This window comes from Bufo gargarizans, chromosome 1, assembly GCF_014858855.1.
Source record: "Bufo gargarizans isolate SCDJY-AF-19 chromosome 1, ASM1485885v1, whole genome shotgun sequence".
NCBI lineage: Eukaryota > Metazoa > Chordata > Amphibia > Anura > Bufonidae > Bufo > Bufo gargarizans.
Window position 1 is genome coordinate 214257730 of NC_058080.1, and position 20775 is coordinate 214278504.

A 20775-nucleotide genomic window follows, 5' to 3' on the forward strand; every position below is an offset into this window, starting at 1 on the left:
CACGCCTGTACACGGTGGCTCTGGATGTTTCTACTCCAGACTCAGTCCACTGCTTCCGCAGGTCCCCCAAGGTCTGGAATCGGTCCTTCTCCACAATCTTCCTCAGGGTCCGGTCACCATTTCTCGTTGTGCAGCGTTTTCTGCCACACTTTTTCCTTCCCACAGACTTCCCACTGAGGTGCCTTGATACAGTACTCTGGGAACAGCCTATTCGTTCAGAAATTTCTTTCTGTGTCTTACCCTCTTGCTTGAGGGTGTCAATGATGGCCTTCTGGACAGCAGGCAGGTCGGCAGTCTTACCCATGATTGCGGTTTTGAGTAATGAACCAGGCTGGGAGTTTTTAAAAGCCTCAGGAATCTTTTGCAGGTGTTTAGAGTTAATTAGTTGATTCAGATGATTAGGTTAATAGCTCGTTTAGAGAACCTTTTCATGATATGCTAATTTTTAGAGATAGGAATTTTAGAGATAGGTTTTCATGAGCTGTATGCCAAAATCATCAATATTAAAACAATAAAAGGCTTGAACTACTTCAGTTGGTGTGTAGTGAATCTAAAATATATGAAAGTCTAATGTTTATCAGCACATTACAGAAAATAATGAACTTTATCACAATATGCTAATTTTTTGAGAAGGACCTGTATAATTGTCCGCTCTTCTATTTTTGATTCTATTTGTTACAAATTTTGTGGCTTTATCGCCATGGGCAAAGTATTTAAACTGTGAATTGAGGTAATATTTAGCTGATTTAGCTTGCAGTAGGGCTTTCAGCTCTGCTCTAACACTGGAAAGGTCCTGCAGTTGGGATGCAGATTGGGCGCGTTTATGATCTGACTCTAATTTATTTATTTTCAGAAGGAGCTCATTTTTATTTTTCTCTCTAGCCTTTTTTCAAGTGTGAACCAATGCTTATAAATTCACCCCTAATGAAGGGTTTGTGGGCATCCCATATTATTTGAGGAGAAAGATCAGGGAGTGCATTAATTTTGAAGTATTCCTCCAGAGATAGGGTTATTTTCTTTATAGAATCCGTGTTTCCCAGGATAGATTCATTTAACCTCCAATTAAAACTTTTAGGTGTCTGTGCAGGAGAAGATATTTTAAGATAGATTGGGGCATGATCAGATATGTGGATGGATCCTATTGTTGCTTCGGAGCATAGCTGGAGGTGTTCTTTGGAAACAAAAAGGTAATCTATGTGATGGTATGTGTTATGGACGTGGGAGTAGAATGTATAGTCCAAAGTATTAGGGCAAAGTGTTCGCCAGACGTCTATTAAGTGTAGATCCCACAAGATGCTTCTAGCATGTTTCAGAGAACGGTTGGAGTGAGAAGTTTTATGTGAGGATGAGTCAATTTGGGGATTTAGGGCTACATTGAGATCCCCTCCCATAATAACTATACCCTCCTTAAAGGAGGAAATTGTCTGAACAATAGATGATAGCCAAGAGACCTGTTTGGAGTTAGGCGCATAGAGATTTATGATGGTATAGGTTTGAGAACCAATATGTCCCTTGACCATAATATATCTCCCATCTGGGTCCTGTAGGTGCGTGACATATTTGAAGGGAACCCTTCTTTTAAAACCAATGCTCACTCCCCCAGACAAAGCAGAATTACCACCGCAGTGAAACCAGAGCGGGTAGTGAGAGAATTCTAAGTTAGGATAATGGTTAAACCTAAAATGTGTCTCCTGGAGGAGCAGCACGTCTGAACCCTCTTTACGCAAAATAGAGAATATTTGGCTTCTTTTGGAGGGTGAGTTAAAGCCCTTTACATTATACGATGCCACTTTGATATCCACCATGGCTAGGGGTTATGTAGTGCATAAGGGTGCGATGCGCTCCTCTTCCAGGAGAGGGCACTTACAGTTTGAGATGAGCTGGTCACGTCTGGGGGGAGAGCAAAGGTCACTGGGTTCTGGAAACCTGTATCAGCTATTACGGGCTTTCGTGTCTGGTACCTGGACAAGAACAAAAACAAAGAGGTAGGGGAGGAACTGGGAGTAAAACACATAACCAAAAAATAGTATTGTGAGTTTCTCGGCACAATACCAAGAGACATGGGGGTAGTTTGGCCAATAGGCCAGAGAATAAGCCAATCAGCATTGTAGATAAATACCCGTAAGGGCTAAGTAAGACACATCAGGTCGTTCTCTCTGTTTAGACACATAGAGAGATGTATGAAAACTTGAATGAAAGCTTAATTGAGAACCAGGGGGAACAGAAAAGCAGGAAAGACATCCGAGACCCAGGAAAGGGATGCAAAAAGAGTATAGGGAGAAAATCATGTAAATAATGATAAGGACAGCAGGGTAGCGAGTGATGCAAAGGTGAGGAGCAAAGGAAGAATAAGTAGAGGGGATAGAAGAGGTCTAGGGCGAGCAGGCAAATGGGTTATACCTAGACTTCAGATCCTATCTCCATAATGACTATATTATTTAAAACAGAAACAGATGATAGGAAGAGCCTGTGAAGCAGTCTATAACCCTGGGTGGGAAAACAGACAAATGGAAAACCTGATCCTGGGGGGGTCCTCAATCTTGAGGGAGTCTCTTGGATGTCAGGTGTCTGCTCCTCTTTCCAACTTTGTGTACCTTGGGGGTATGCAACATGGTGAAGGCAGCGACGTCGGGAACTTCAGGCAGAGAGGCGAGGTCCTGGAATAAGTCCCAATTATCAATTTGCAAAGGAGTGATCTGTAGGTGTTCATAGACAGCTTCCAAGTCTGCATAAGTGGTAATAGTTGAAACGGCGGCCTCCTTGAGAAAATGATAAGCCAAAGGGATAGTTCCATTTATATAGGATTTTGTTGGAGCGCAGCCACTCTGTGAGAGGCTTGAGCGATTTACGCTTTCTTAATGTGGAGGGGGCTAAGTCCTGGTAAACGGTCACTTGTGCCCCTTCAAAAATGATATCGGATCTGTTCCTGGCAGCTTCTTGAACGGCCGACTTTACTTGGAAGTTCAGGAACTTACAAATTATATCCCTCGGGGGATCTTCTGGCTTGGGCTTCGGACGTAGAGCTCTGTGAGCTCTTTCAATGATGATCTCCAGAGGGAATTCAGGGCCTAACAGCATGGAGCAGAGGGAGATAACTGCTGCCGGAATGTCACCTGGTGAGACAGTCTCTGGTATCCCTCTGAGGCGCAGGTTGTTCCGGCGCCCCCTGTTCTCCTGATCTTCAAAGGCTATATGGAGTTCATTCAGGTAAGAGCTGCACTTCTGGAGCGAGGACGAGACGGCCCTCTGATGATCCAGAATCTGTGATTGATGCGTCTCCAGTGCCTCTACCCGATCGCCCACCTGCCTCATGTCCTGTCGCAGTGCAGCGAACTCACTTAGGAGAGGCTCCAGGGCTTTGCTCAGTGTATTCTTCAAGTAGTTTCTGGTAATCGGCAGCGCTCCCCTAACTTGTGTCTCTTCTGGTTCGCTGTCATCCTCCGATTTGTCTTGCGGAGCGGCCTTCTGTGAAGGGGTCAGCGCCATCTTGGAGTCTCGTGCAGCAAACGAGGAGGCAGCTTTCCTTATAAACTTGTCCATTTCTCCTCCTGGAACAAGGTTCTTAGCAGCGTTAAGGTGTTCCCCAGCTTTAGGGTTGCCGATTTTGACCATTTTAGGGTCTGTAGCTTCTGATAGCTCGGGCTGTGCCTAGGCTTTCTCACAGAGCTCAGAACAGTGCGGCCATCTCAGACCGGCGCTGGCTCCGTCCCCCAGCGGGAAATAAATTTGAGGCCTAGTATTTAGGCGCTGGGTGACCGGTATGGATTTACTGACAGAATTAAACTTGGAAATGCACAGTAGCGTGTGTTTGAAGTTATTCTGAATGACCCTATGTGCACCTTGAATATTATATACCCTTTTAGGGATAGATTTCAAATAGCTCTGATATAGCAGAAACCACTAAATTATGAAATTGCTAAATTGGGAATTGTATTTCAACCCAGAACAAAAAATGTGCTTTGACGGACACTAAATAACTTGCCCAGCCAGAACAGTACAGCGGTAACGACAGATTTAGCGGGATATAAATTTGAGGCCTAGTATTTAGGCGCTGGGTGACCGGTATGGATTTACTGACATTATTAGACTGGGATATGGCCAAAAAATAACCACACTATTGCTGGTTAAATGCACTTGGTGTGACAGCTTCACCCTGATGTAGTCTTTAGCCAAAAAACAACCACACCATTGAGGGTTAAATGCACTTGGTGACAGGCGCAGCTTGCCCCTGATGTAGTATATGGCCAAAAAATGAACAGACTATTGCTGGTAAAATGCACTTGGTGTGACAGCTTGACCAACCACACTACTGAGGGTTAAATGCACTTGGTGACAGGCGCAGCTTGCCCCTGATGTAGTATATGGCCAAAAAATAAACAGACTATTGCTGGTTAAATGCACTTGGTGTGACAGCTTCACCCTGATGTAGGCTTTAGCCAAAAAACAACCACACCATTGAGGGTTAAATGCACTTGGTCGCAGCTTGTGCTGGCGCACCACAAGACACAAAATGGCCGCCGATCACCCCAGAAAAAAGTGACTGACAAACGGTCTGGGCAGCCTAAAAACAGTGAGCAATTGAATTTCAGCAGCTCAATGATGCACAGCTGCAGATCGATCGATTAATCAAGTCCTTTGGAGGAGTTAATCTGCCTAATCTCGCCCTACTGTCGCAGCCGCAACCGCTCCCTATGCTAATCAGAGCAGAGTGGCGGGCGGCGCTATGTGACTCCAGCTTAAATAGAGGCTGGGTCACATGGTGCTCTGGCCAATCACAGCCATGCCAATAGTAGGCATGGCTGTGACGGCCTCTTGGGGCAAGTAGTATGACGCTTGTTGATTGGCTGCTTTGCAGCCTTTTAAAAAGCGCCAAGAAAGCGTCACAAAAGCGCCAAGAAAGCGACGAACACCGAACCCGAACCCAGACTTTTACGAAAATGTCCGGGTTCGGGTCCGTGTCACGGACACCCCAAAATTCGGTACGAACCCGAACTATACAGTTCGAGTTCGCTCATCCCTAGTCTTGACTTACCTACAGTCTGGCTTTTGTTATAATATCATTAATTATTTGGAATTATTCTCTTTTAATTATTATCTAGTAAAAGTTAAATTTTAAGCTGGATAGCTTTAAATTCTGTGATATTATTGGTGATAGCTTTCCGCACTACTATACGACACTCTGTGATTGTGCACTGTTGTACAAGAACCTATACAATGTAATCAGTTAGACCACCGACTGGACATTTATTTCTGCGGCTATTCTGGGGTTGATCACTAATTCCAGACACTCTATAGGTGTTTTTAACCACTGGATTACTGACCCTGCTTCCCTTACTAACTATCACAGCGGACTAAAAAGAAAGCCTATGTAACATCTATGAATGAACATTTATAGAGTAGTGTTGAGCTAGCGCCAAAGTGCTTGTGTGCTCGAGTAGAACACTTTGTGATGCTCAGGTGTTCTACTGAGCACCCGAGCACAATGAAAGCCGTCTTTAATGCCTGGGCCCAGTTGCTCCTGGGAGGCCCAAGGCAGCTGCCTCCTGAGCCCTGCTGGCTACTGCCCAAAAATTATATTATATCGAGTGGCCTGCCTGGGGGGGGGGGGGGGGCGGTCTGCTCCGGGTGTCATGCTGTAAGCTACACAGGGGAGTGCTGCCATGCCTGCCTGTGTGTGGGCACTCCAGGCAGCGAACTATGAGAGAGTGAGAGCTGTGGCTCTCTTAGGAGAAAGGACCTTAGATGACATCATCACCATGTGACCAGTAACAGAGATATTACTGGCCACATGGCTATGAGGTAATCAAAGGTCCTTTCTTTCTACCAGGAGTGTTGCTGCAGCCTGCAGGAGAAGTTTACCATAATTGTGGAGCTTTGTTTGGGAAGATAACATCAGGAAAAGGGGACAGGGGCTTATGCTAATAAACTGTAAGCTACTGCATAGTGGGGTGCTGTATAGTGAGGTGCTATACTGCTCTACTGTATACTATGGGGTGCTATATGCTGTGGGGTGCTGTATATTGTGGAGTGCTATACTGCTCTACTGTATACTGTGGGGTGCTGTATACTGTAGGGTGCTGCATACGGTATAGTGTGGGGTGCTGTATACTGTGGGGTGCTATACTGCTCTACTGTATACTGTGGGTACTATTTATTGTGGGGTGCTATACTGCTCTACTGTATACTGTGGGGTTCTATACTGCTCTACTGTATACTGTGGGGTGCTGTATATTGTAGAGTGCTATACTGCTTTACTGTATACTGTGGGGTGCTGTATAGTGTTGGGTGCTGTATACTGTGGGGTGCTGTATAGTGAGGGGTGCTGTATAGTGAGGGGTGCTGCATACTGTGGGATACTGCATACTGTGGGATGCTATACTGCTCTACTGTATACTGTGAGGTGCTATACTCTATTCTATAGGATGCTATACTGCATACTGTGGGGTGTTTTACTATGTATTACATACTATGGGGTACTAAATACTTTGGGGTGTTGTATACTGTGGGGTTCTATACTATATATTACATACTGTGGGGTACTGTATACTATAGGGTGCTTTACTGCATACTGTGGGGTGCTGTATACTATAGGGTGTAGGGTTAAGCTAACCGGAATTGCAAAGTTTGAGTTTGTACCAAACTTTAGGGTTTTTTTGTAGTGATGGACGAACATGTGCCGGGACGGTTTGCAAACACGATCGCGCAAACGCGATCAAATGTTCGCGAACCACAAGTTTGCGGTGGGTCCCATTCATTTTAATGGCAGGCGAACCTGAAAAACCTTCAACTCATATTTGCAGCCAAGAAATAATTACTAGAAGTGCACAAATAGTCCCACAACGTGGACAGTGACATACCAGATGTATTATTCGAATTTGCGATCTCCTTTATTATTATTTTTACAATGCAAATTATCGGCAACATAATTTTCGCGTACACACATGCGCAAATGCACTATACAGTACCCAAATGCACTATAAAGAAAGTATATTTGGTATATAACACCCCGCTTCAATCAGTTTTTTTGGGGGGGGGACTGGTATGTCACACCAGTAGAAATTATTTGTTCCAATAACGCTTGTCCCTCTATATACCTGCAGTATCACAGCAGAACCGCACACAACTGCCGCACAATACAAATGCACTATAATATACTTTCTAACATAGAAAGTATATTATAACATTGTACAAGTAAGGCAATCCATTAGAATATACAGTACATGAAGATAAAACGTAACCTTTAATAATTTTACTATGAGGGTCCATTCACACGTCCGTAAGTGTTTTGCGGATCCGCAAAACACAGACACCGGCAATGTGCATTCCGCAATTTGTGGACCGCACATCGCCGGCACTATAATAGAAAATGCCTAATATTGTCTGCAATTGCGGACAAGAATAGGACATGTTCTATTTTTTTGCGGAAACGGAAGCACAGATTCGGAAGTGCAGATCCGCAAATTCGGATGCGGACAGCACATTCCGGCCCCATTGAACGGAATGCAGACCCATTTTGTGGACGTGTGAATGAAAAAGATATCCCTCAAAATGAAAATAAATTATTAAAGTTAAGCTAAAAGCATAGATGTGGTAGGCAATAACAAGTGCTCAGCGGCACTAAATTAGGTGCTCGGCGGCACCAAATCAGAAACCATATGTCCTACCACAATCCGGGGTGTTCCAGTGCACATCCAGTGGCTGTCCTGTACCACCTGATGGATGTGTCATCATGGGTCAAAGTTCTTCACAATGGAAAAGAATATGGCGGGCAAAAATTTCTCCATATGTTCGGCGAATCGCGAACATGCAAAGTTTGCCGCGACACAACCACCCGGCGAACCGCAAGGCCATCTCTAGTTTTTTGTACCCGGACTTGAACATTTTCGTAAAAGTTAGGGTTCAAGTTTGGTGTTCGGCAATTTAATGGCACTTGTTGAAAGGCTGCAGGGCAGCAAATCTACAAACGTTTAACTAGTGTGCCCTAGTGTACTAATGGCATGGCTGTGATTGGCCAAGTGCAGCATGTGACCCAGCCTCTATATAAGCTGCGTTTTTTGTTTTGGGGGTGCAATGCAACATTTTTCTACCCTGAACAAATAATGAACAAAAGGGGCATGATTAGTGTAGTATAGGCCATTTAGCCACATATACGACCTAGAATAGAGAGTGTATGATTAGACAGGATGTTATGTAAATGTAATGAGGAAGGTTCAATGAAAACCTCTATATTGTTTCCAGGGAGACCAGATAGCTAGGAAAGAGGATCGGGAGCGAAGCTCCCAATGAGAGAGTTCTTCTAACCTATAGATCTGGTCTACTTTTAAGATCTATTTAGCCACATCAGGGACTTCAGGGGAGAGCCAAGAGGATGCTATTAGAAGTCTGGCAGCAGCTAGTAACATGAGGAATAAAGATCTTTACCATTTGTTTAAACCCTTGAGGCCTAAGTTGAGGAGGTTTAGGTCAGGGGAGTAAGAAAGAGTGGTTTGGCTTATATGGTTGCAACTTTTAACTATAATATGCCACCATTTATTTCACCATATGTGGAAAAAAGAGCCTTTAGAGGTCTGGCATTTCCAACATACAGTAAGTCAGAGCAGTTTGGAGAGTAGAAAGAGATCGATTCAGGAATCTTGTACCATCTCGTCAGGATTTTATAGCCGTTTTCTTGGATGCGTATACATCTAGATATTTTGTGGGGGGTCATAAGTGCTGTAGAAATCTCTGTGGGGGATAGAAAGTGTCCCAAATCTTTCTCCCAGGTTCCAATTATAGCTGGCTTAATAAGGGATATGGGTGATTTCAAGTGACTATATATATTTTAAATGATTCTCTTATGGGTTGCTTTGTACCCAGTGTCATGTCAAACCAGGAAGACAGGGGCAGTGGCGGGGAATTTTTAAGAAGAGAAATGATTTCGGAGTTGAGGAACCTTTGCAGGAAGGTGAGAGTTGTAGAATTCCCCAAGCCTTCAATGAGGACTTGCAGGGGTCTAACACAGCCTTCATTATCTACTAGGTCAGGTAAGGGTGTAGTTGAAAGTTTGATTGAGGGGGGGCAGCTCTCTTTCAGAGCACTAGAGCACTAGGAGCTAGATCAATTATGTCTCCAAGGGTGAGGAGGGGTGAGGTGGTTGTTAATAGTTTGTTATATGAGGAGAACCAATCTCAGACTAATAGTGAGCTCTGAATCAAGAGATTTGGAATTTTCTGTAGTGGTGGTGGTGGTGGGGGGTTACCTGATAGCAGAAGCGCTCGAGGAGAGGAGGGGAGAAAAGTTTTTTCCATGCGAACACAGGCTTTATGGGGAGGGGCCAAAAATTCCCTTAGAGTTAACCTACTTAATCCCCCTCCCCATAAGAAAGAGAATAATTATGGTTTCCCTAGATTAATTACGAACTTCAATGCCCAATGGAGACAATTACAGGATATTCTCCAGAGACATTGGCAAGTCCTTCGAACAGACAGGGATCTCAAGAAGGTTATCTCTGAGAGACCATTGGTTAATTGGAAAAGAGCACAACATCTGAGAGATATTGTGACTAGGAGCCACTATGTAGCCCCCAATAAAGGTGGAATATTTGGGGATAAAGGTCCACAGTGGGGATTTTTCCCATGTGGGTACTGCACTGCATGCAAATATATGATAAGAACAGACAAATTTACCAATACAGGTAGGGAGAAGGAGTACACAATTTGTACATCATATCTCCTGTGAAACAGAGGGGGATGGTATCTATACAAGCTGCGAGTGAAGGGTTGGATACAAGACACATCACAAGTGTGGAAGTTGGACTACTTCGCTAATACTGGGATGGACTCCTGCATGTGGGATCTGTACCATATACAGTCATGTGAAAAAATTAGGACACCCTTTGAAAGCATGTGGTTTTTTGTAACATTTTTAATAAAAGGTTATTTCATCTCCGTTTCAACAATACAGAGAGATTAAAGTAATCCAACTAAACAAAGAAAACTGAAGAAAAGTCTTTTCAAGATCTTCTGTAAATGTCATTCAACAAAAATGCCTATTCTAACTGAGGAAAAAGATAGGACACCCTCACATGTATTCCCTCTTAAATTGGCTCAGATCTCACACAGGTATATCACACCAGGTGCACATAATTAGTAGATCGTTACTCTGCATGTTGAATGAGGCTTGCCCTATTTAAACCTCAGACATTTAGTTTGGTGTGCTCCTGACTGTTGAAGTGAGAGTGAGCACCATGGTGAGAGCAAAAGAGCTGTCAGAGGACTTCAGAAAAAAGATTGTAGCAGCCTATGAGTCTGGGAAGGGATTTAAAAAGATCTCAAAAGATTTTGAAATCAGCCATTCCACTGTCCGGAAGATAGTCTACAAGTGGAGGGCTTTCAAAACAACTGCCAACATGCCCAGGACTGGTCGCCCCAGCAAGTTCACCCCAAGAGCAGACCGCAAGATGCTAAAAGAGGTCTCCAAAAACCCTAAAGTGTCATCTCGAGAACTACAGCAGGCTCTGGCTACTGTTGATGTAGAAGTACATGCCTCTACAATCAGAAAGAGACTGTACAAGTTTAACTTGCATGGGAGGTGTGCAAGGAGGAAACCTTTGCTTTCCAAGAGAAACATCGAGGCCAGACTGACATTTGCCAGAGATAAAGTTGACAAAGACCAGGACTTCTGGAATAATGTTCTTTGGACAGATGAGTCCAAAATTGAATTATTTGGACACAACAGCAGAGGACATGTTTGGCGTAAACCAAACACAGCATTCCAAGAAAAGAACCTCATACCAACTGTGAAGCATGGAGGTGGAAGTGTCATGGTTTGGGGCTGCTTTGCTGCAGCAGGACCTGGTCAGCTCACCATCATAGAATCCACGATGAATTCTACTGTGTATCAGAAGGTGCTTGAAGAACATGTGAGACCATCAGTTAGAAAATTAAAGCTGAAGCGGAACTGGACCATGCAACATGACAATGACCCAAAACATACTAGTAAATCAACCAAAGATTGGCTGAAAAAGAAGAAATGGAGAGTCCTGGAATGGCCAAGTCAAAGTCCAGATTTGAATCCCATTGAGATGCTGTGGGGTGACTTGAAAAGGGCTGTACGTGCAAGAAACCCCTCAAACATCTCACAGCTGAAAAAGTTCTGCATTGAGGAGTGGGGTAAAATTTCCTCAGACCGATGTCGAAGACTGGTAGATGGCTACAAGAACCGTCTCACTGCAGTTATTTCAGCCAAAGGAGGTAACACTCGCTATTAGGGGCAAGGGTGTCCTATCTTTTTCCCCAGTTAGAATAGGCATTTTTGTAGAATGACATTTACAGAAGATCTTGAAAAGACTTTTCTTCAGTTTTCTTTGTTTAGTCGGATTACTTTAATCTCTCTGTATTGTTGAAACGGAGATGAAATAACCTTTTATTAAAAATGTTACAAAAAACCACATGCTTTCAAAGGGTGTCCTAATTTTTTCACATGACTGTATGCTGAATGACACCTATGTATTTTTGGTGTTAAGTTCTGTTGGTTAGTTGGATGTCTATGCCTCTGTAATCACTAGACAGCTGGTTTGACCTATTATATGGAGGCTTGGGTACCTCGGTCATACTGGCTGAAGATTTAATTACTGTTTGTCAATTATCATATGAATTTTTTAGTATTTTTTGTATTTATTGAGCACTTAATAAGCGGTGGTGTTCCTGATTATGTTGGGTGGATATAAACATGTGTTGTATCACCCTTGATAATGTAGGTACACGTTCTGCTATCAATAATGATTTATGGCTAATGTCACTTTTGATAATGTGGGTATACGTGTTGTCATTCAATGATGGTTTATGGTCATTCAGATAGTACTATGAAGTTTACTTATATCTGTGGGACACTATTAGGGATCATGATGATTATAGGATGATACTATAATTGTGCACTGTATTGATTTTTTGTAATGTGCTGGCAATCATGTAGTGTATTCGGCATATGTGATATTGAGTGTGTAGGATAATCTATGTGATCATGTTTGATATTTGTTCTGCATGCATGATGACCCTGTTGCGAGATATGTTCATGTTGTGGTGTACTAAAAAAAGAGTACCCTTTTTGTAATATATGATGTATACTTGTAATGTATATCCTGATTGTATTGTCATGTGGTGGTGCACGCGTGTATGACATGCACTATTGTGTGATTTTTATATTATGGAGCTGCAGTATGTGTAATGGTGCTGCGGTGGTGATGTTGCAGACTTTTGTGTATTATAATGTGCGGTATGCGCTGTGCCCCACCACGTGACAATATGATGTATGGGGGTGATATATGGGGATGATGTATATGTCCTTCTGAAAGTCGTTTATTTGGAATGTGCCTTAATATGTCCAAGCCCCATACTCGCTGCTAAACCTTCCTGTTAATAAAATATATATGTATTCAGCTTTTTACAATTGCTCCTTATTCATGATATCCCCTATGCGGACTTTATATACTGGGCTTTTTTTCTATGTGTATAAGAGTATCTAGTATACTGAATGCGGCTCTAATACCGTTTTAATTTTGATCTTCACTTGCTCCATTTGGCTGATACAGTGCTGTGCTATGATGCGCTGTGTGCCGGGTCACGCAGGGACGCTGCTACGTTTCCTTGGGAGGCGGGCTGGAACGCATGGCTTGCGTTCCACCCCTCCTCCTGATGAATGCGGCGTCGCCATGTTTGACTCAGTGTGCATCATCAAGCAGGAGCGCTTGGTAGTAAGTACCAGCTGTTTCATTATATTTAATTATATTATGCCCTGAAGCCACATGGGGGATATAAATAGGAGTCTATGGCCACACTCACATTACCTCCTGACGAAGCTGAGGCAAAACGCGCGTCAGGATCTTCTTGCCTGTCTTGTGCCTACTTTCTCTGCCCTCCATCATGTCTCATGGTATGCTATGACTTTTTACTAAGTTAACCACGGATAAGTTTTTTGCTTACAGCTCTCATGAGGGTCTGGTGCATGGGGTCTCATTTACCTAACTGTTTCACATTCCATAGGGGCATTATATCTTTTCTATGCTCTTATTTGTATATCTAGATCCAGCACTTGAGTCTCATCCTGTGGATATACAGTGGGATGCGAAAGTTTGGGCAACCTTGTTAATCGTCATGATTTTCCGGTATAAATCGTTGGTTGTTACGATAAAAAATGTCAGTTAAATATATCATATAGGAGTCACACACAGTGATATTTGAGAAGTGAAATGAAGTTTATTGGATTTACAGAAAGTGTACTATAATTGTTTAAACAAAATTAGGCAGGTGCATAAATTTGGGCACTGTTGTCATTTTATTGATTCCAAAACCTTTAGAACTAATTATTGGAACTCAAATTGGCTGGGTAAGCTCAGTGACCCCTGACCTACATACACAGGTGAATCCAATTATGAGAAAGAGTATTTAAGGGGGTCAATTGTAAGTCTCCCTCCTCTTTTAATTTTCTCTGAAGAGTAGCAACATGGGGGTCTCAAAACAACTCTCAAAGGACCTGAAGACAAAGATTGTTCACCATCATGGTTTAGGGGAAGGATACCGAAAGTGGTCTCAGAGATTTCAGCTGTCTGTTTCCACAGTTAGGAACATATTGAGGAAATGGAAGACTGCAGGCTCAGTTCAAGAAAAATCTCGGATAGACAGTAGCGACGAATGGTGAGAACAGTCAGAGTCAACCCACAGACCAGCACCAAAGGCCTACAACATCATCTTGCTGCAGATGGAGTCACTGTGCATCGTTCAACCATTCGGCGCACTTTAAACAAGGAGATGCTGTATGCGAGAGTGATGCAGAGGAAGCCTTTTCTCCGCCCACAGCACAAAAAGTGCCCCTTGATATGGGCTAAAGAACATTTGGACAAGCCAGCTTCATTTTGGAATAAGGTGCTGTGGACTGATGAAACTAAAATTGAGTTATTTGGCCATAACAAGGGGCGTTATGCATGGAGGAAAAAGAAAACAGCATTCCAAGAAAAACACCTGCTACCTACAGTAAAATATGGTGGTGGTTCCATCATGCTGTGGGGCTGTGTGGCCAGTGCAGGGACTGGGAATCTTGTCAAAGTTGAGGGACGCATGGATTCCACTCAGTATCAGCAGATTCTGGAGACCAATGTCCAGGAATCACAAAGATGAATCTGCGCCGGGGCTCGATCTTTCAACAAGACAACGACCCTAAACACTGCTCAAAATCCACTAAGGAATTTATGCAGAGGAACAAGTACAACGTTCTGGAATGGCCATCTCAGTCCCCAGACCTGAATATAATGGAAAATCTGTGGTGTTCATGCTCGGAAGTCATCAAACCTGAATGAACTAAAGATGTTTTGTAAAGAGGAATGGTCCAAAATACCTTCAACCAGAATCCAGACTCTCATTGGAACCTACAGGAAGCGTTTAGAGGCTGTAATTTCTGCAAAAGGAGGGTCCACTAAATATTGATTTCATTTTTTTTTGGTGGTGCCCAAATGTATGCACCTGCCTAATTTTATTTAAACAATTATAGCACACTTTCTGTAAATCCAATAAACTTCATTTCACTTCTCAAATATCACTGTGTGTGTCTCCTATATGATATATTTAACTGACATTTTTTATGATAACAACCAACGATTTATACAGGAAAATCATGACAATTAACAAGGTTGCCCAAACTTTCGCATCCCACTGTATATAGGTGATGATCACAGTCAGAATCATTTTCCTGGGGTTTGTATACGAAATAACTCCCTCTTTTTTTTGTGACTCATCATATTACATATTCTATATACACTTGACATGTGTTCCATCTTTTGGTGGGTTATAGAAATACCGGCCGGGGGACTGCAGCATCCAGGGTTTTTTCTGCTGACATCTCTAAACCTTTTTCTTGTTATTCCTATTATTCTAAGAATCATATATTGTATATTTTGAGCAAATAAAATAATATATATTTTACATTGGGCATTCATTTGTTGGACAACACTTTAGGTTTTTATAGTTGCTTTTCTTGTTTGCCCTTAATTATGGCATTATATAGGTCCTTCTAAAAAAATTAGCATATTGTGATAAAGTTCATTATTTTCTGTAATGTACTGATAAACATTAGACTTTCATATATTTTAGATTCATTACACACAACTGAAGTAGTTCAAGCCTTTTATTGTTTTAATATTGATGATTTTGGCATACAGCTCATGAAAACCCCAAATTCCTATCTAAAAAAATTAGCATATCATGAAAAGGTTCTCTAAACGAGCTATTAACCTAATCATCTGAATCAACTAATTAACTGTAAACACCTGCAAAAGATTCCTGAGGCTTTTAAAAACTCCCAGCCTGGTTCATTACTCAAAACCGCAATCATGGGTAAGACTGCCGACCTGACTGCTGTCCAGAAGGCCATCATTGACACCCTCAAGCAAGAGGGTAAGACAAAGAAATTTCTGAACGAATAGGCTGTTCCCAGAGTGCTGTATCAAGGCACCTCAGTGGGAAGGAAAAAGTGTGGCAGAAAACGCTGCACAACGAGAAGAGGTGACCGGACCCTGAGGAAGATTGTGGAGAAGGACCGATTCCAGACCTTGGGGGACCTGCGGAAGCAGTGGACTGAGTCTGGAGTAGAAACATCCAGAGCCACCGTGTACAGGCGTGTGTGTAGGAAATGGGCTACAGGTGCCGCATTCCCCAGGTCAAGCCACTTTTGAACCAGAAACAGTGGCAGAAGCGCCTGACCTGGGCTACAGAGAAGCAGCATTGGACTGTTGCTCAGTGGTCCAAAGTACTTTTTTCGGATGAAAGCAAATTTTGCATGTCATTTCGGAAATCAAGGTGCCAGAGTCTGGAGGAAGACTGGGGAGAGGGAAATGCCAAAATGCCTGAAGTCCAGTGTCAAGTACCCATAGTCAGTGATGGTCTGGGGTGCCATGTCAGCTGCTGGTGTTGGTCCACTGTGTTTTATCAAGGGCAGGGTCAATGCAGCTAGCTATCAGGAGATTTTGGAGCACTTCATGCTTCCATCTGCTGAAAAGCTTTATGGAGATGAAGATTTCATTTTTCAGCACGACCTGGCACCTGCTCACAGTGCCAAAACCACTGGTAAATGGTTTACTGACCATGGTATTACTGTGCTCAATTGGCCTGCCAACTCTCCTGACCTGAACCCCATAGAGAATCTGTGGGATATTGGGAAGAGAAAGTTGAGACGCAAGACCCAACATTCTGGATGAGCTTAAGGCCTCCATAACACCTCAGCAGTGCCACAGGCTGATTGCCTCCATGCCACGCCGCATTGAAGCAGTCATTTCTGCAAAAGGATTCCCGACCAACTATTGAGTGCATAACTGAACATAATTATTTGAAGGTTGACTTTTTTTGTATTAAAAACACTTTTCTTTTATTGGTCGGATGAAATATGCTAATTTTTTTAGATAGGAATTTGGGGTTTTCATGAGCTGTATGCCAAAATCATCAATATTAAAACAATAAAAGGCTTGAACTACTTCAGTTGTGTGTAATGAATCTAAAATATATGAAAGTCTAATGTTTATCAGTACATTACAGAAAATAATGAACTTTATGACAATATGCAAATTTTTTGAGAAGGACCTGTAAGTGAGGCCTTTTTCTTGTTTGCTTTTATGGGGAGGGGATCTGATCCAGTCTACTCTGGCTAGATATATAGCTCTCATATACATTTTTGTGTCAGGAAGGCCAATTCCTCCCAGCCGTTTAGGTTTAGTAAGAGTGTTGAAGGAGATTCTAGGATGTTGTCCTTTCCAGATGAACTTGCAAATTGCTCTATTGAAAGTAATAAAAAAGGATTTTGGAATTTTGCTTGGAAGGGATTGCATAAGATAGGTCAGTCTGGGTAAAACCATCGCAGATACCATGTTCTTCCTGCCAAACCAGGAGAGGTACAGGAGGTCCAACGAGTCCAGTTGGGCAACCATAGAGTGTAGGAGTGGAATATTATTGAGTTTATCTAAATCTGCAAAGTTAGGGGAAAGTTTTACGCCTAGATATGTTAGCTGTTGTGTGGACCAGTTGAATGGAGATTGGTATTGGAGAGATCTAAGAGCCGACAAGGAGAAACCCCTATGAAGAAGTTGGGGTTTAGCTGGGTTGACTTTAAAATTGGAGAGTGAGCCAAATATAGTAAGTCTAGTATAGATATGATAGCTGGGAGGGATTTTTTTGGGTTTGTCGTAAGTAGGGATGAGCGAACCCGACCTGTATAGTTCGGGTTCGTACCGAATTTTGGGGTGTCCGTGACACAGACCCGAACATTTTAGTAAAAGTCCGGGTTCGGGTTCGGTGTTCATCGCTTTCTTGGCGCTTTTTGAAAGGCTGCACAGCAGCCAATCAACAAGCGTCATACTACTTGCCCCAAGAGGCCGTCACAGCCATGCCTACTATTGGCATGGCTGTGATTGGCCAGTGCAGCATGTGACTCAGCCTCTATTTAAGCTGGAGTCACGTAGCGCCGCACGTCACTCTGCTCTGATCAGTGTAGGGAGAGGTTGCAGCTGCGACGTTGGGCGAGATTAGGCAGTGATTAACTCCTCCAAAAGACTTCATTCAGTGATCGATCTGCAGCTGTGGATCATTGAACTGCTGCTATTCAATTGCTCAATGTTTTTAGGCTGCCCAGAGTGTTTTTCATTCACTTTTTTCTGGGGTGATCGGCAGCCATTTTGTGTCTTGTGGTGCGCCAGCACAAGCTGCCACCAAGTACATTTAACCATCAATAGTGTGGTTATTTTTTGGCTATATCCTACATCAGGGTCAAGCTGTCACACCAAGTGCATTTAACCATCAATAGTGTGGTTATTTTTTGGCCATATACTACATCAGGGGCAAGCTGAACCTGTCACCAAGTGCATTTAACCCTCAATAGTGTGGTTGTTTTTTGGCTATATCCTACATCAGGGTCAAGCTGTCACACCAAGTGCATTTAACCATCAATAGTGTGGTTATTTTTTGGCCATATACTACATCAGGGGCAAGCTGAGCCTGTCACCAAGTGCATTTAACCCTCAATAGTGTGGTTGTTTTTTGGCTATATCCTACATCAGGGTCAAGCTGTCACACCAAGTGCATTTAACCATCAATAGTGTGGTTATTTTTTGGCCATATACTACATCAGGGGCAAGCTGAGCCTGTCACCAAGTGCATTTAACCCTCAATAGTGTGGTTGTTTTTTGGCTATATCCCACATCAGGGTCAAGCTGTCACCAAGTGCATTTAACCATCAATAGTGTGGTTATTTTTTGGCTATATCCTACATCAGGTTCAAGCTGTCACACCAAGTGCATTTAACCATCAATAGTGTGGTTATTTTTTGGCTATAGCCTACATCAGGGTCAAGCTGACACCAAGTGCATTTAACCCTCAATAGTGTGGTTATTTTTTGGCTATATCCTACATCAGGGGCTTGGCTGTGCTTGCTATTTTATTGAGGGGTGAAATACAATTGCCAAAATAGCAGTACCTTAAATCTGGTGTTTCAGCTGTGGCCAGCCAATTGTAATACTGTCTGCTGTCTGGCAAAGGATATATTTTTGTTCAGGGTTGAAATACAATTCCAAACTTAGCAATTTTCTAAATTAGTGGTTTCTGCTGTATCAGGGCTACTTTAAATCTTTTCATTAAAAGGGTATATAAGATTCAAGGTGCAGATAGGGTCATTCTCAATAACTTCACACACACGCTACTGTGCAATTCCAAGTCTATTTCTGTGTGTAAAAATATACCTGTCACCCAGCGCCTAAAAAATAGGCCTCAAATTTATATTCATCCAAATCTGTCATTATTGCTGTAGCTGGTCAAGTTATTTAGTGTCCGTCAAAGCACAGTTTTTGTTCTGGGTTGAAATACAATTCCCAATTTTGCAATTTCCTAATTTAGTGGTTTCCGCTGTATCAGATCTACTTTAAATCTATCCCTAAAAGGGTATATAAGATTCACGGTGCAGATAGGGTTATTCTCAATAACTTCACACACACGCTATTGTGCAATTCCAAGTCTAATTCTGTCCGTAAATGTATACAGTTTTTGTTCTGGGTTGAAATACAATTCCCAATTTTGCCATTTCCTAATTTAGTAGGCCTCAAATTTATATTCAGCTAAATCTGTCTTTACTGCTGTGCCCTTATTAGTGTAATACGGTACCTAAATAGATAGCCAGATAGTGTTAGGTGTCTGTAAAAAAAGGCCTGAATTTGAATTCAATACATTGGGCCAAATAATATTTTTCTTATTGTGGTGAACGATAACAATGAGGAAAACATCTAGTAAGGGACGCGGACGCGGACATGGTCGTGGTGGTGTTAGTGGACCCTCTGGTGCTGGGAGAGGACGTGGCCGTTCTGCCACAGCCACACTTCCTAGTGTACCAACTACCTCAGGTCCCAGTAGCCGCCATAATTTACAGCGATATTTGGTGGGGCCCAATGCCGTTCTAAGGATAGTAAGGCCTGAGCAGGTACAGGCATTAGTCAATTGGGTGGCCGACAGTGGATCCAGCACGTTCACATTATCTCCCACCCAGTCTTCTGCAGAAAGCGCACAGATGGCGCCTGAAAACCAAGCCCATCAGTCTGTCACATCACCCCCATGCATACCAGGGAAACTGTCTCAGCCTCAAGTTATGCAGCAGTCTCTTATGCTGTTTGAAGACTCCGCTGGCAGGGTTTCCCAAGGGCATCCACCTAGCCGTTCCCCAGCGGTGGAAGACATAGAATGCACTGACGCACAACCACTTATGTTTCCTGATGATGAGGACATGGGAATAACACCTCAGCACGTCTCTGATGATGACGAAACACAGGTGCCAACTGCTGCGTCTTTCTGCAGTGTGCAGACTGAACAGGAGGTCAGGGATCAAGACTGGGTGGAAGACGATGCAGGGGACGATGAGGTCCTAGACCCCACATGGAATGAAGGTCGTGCCACTGACTTTCACAGTTCGGAGGAAGAGGCAGTGGTGAGACAGAGCCAACAGCGTAGCAAAAGAGGGAGCAGTGGGCAAAAGCAGAACACCCGCCGCCAAGAGACTCCGCCTGCTACTGCCGCCATCTGGGACCGAGCACCCCAAAGGCAGCTTCAAGGAGTTCCCTGGCATGGCACTTCTTCAAACAATGTGCTGACGACAAGACCCGAGTGGTTTGCACGCTGTGCCATCAGAGCCTGAAGCGAGGCATTAACGTTCTGAACCTTAGCACAACCTGCATGACCAGGCACCTGCATGCAAAGCATGAACTGCAGTGGAGTAAACACCTTAAAAACAAGGAAGTCACTCAGGCTCCCCCTGCTACCTCTCCTGCTGCTGCCGCCTCGGCCTCTTCTGCTGCTGCCGCCTCGGCCTCTTCCTCCGCCTCTGGAGGAACGTTGGCACCTGCCGCCCAGCAAACAGGGGATGTACCACCAACACCACCACCACCTCCGTCACCAAGCGTCTCAACCATGTCACACGGCAGCGTTCAGCTCTCCATCTCACAAACATTTGAGAGAAAGCGTAAATTCCCACCTAGCCACCCTCGATCCCTGGCCCTGAATGCCAGCATTTCTAAACTACTGGCCTATGAAATGCTGTCATTTAGGCTGGTGGACACAGACAGCTTCAAACAGCTCATGTCGCTTGCTGTCCCACAGTATGTTGTTCCCAGCCGCCACTACTTCTCCAAGAGAGCCGTGCCTTCCCTGCACAACCAAGTATCCGATAAAATCAAGTGTGCACTGCGCAACGCCATCTGTAGCAAGGTCCACCTAACCACAGATA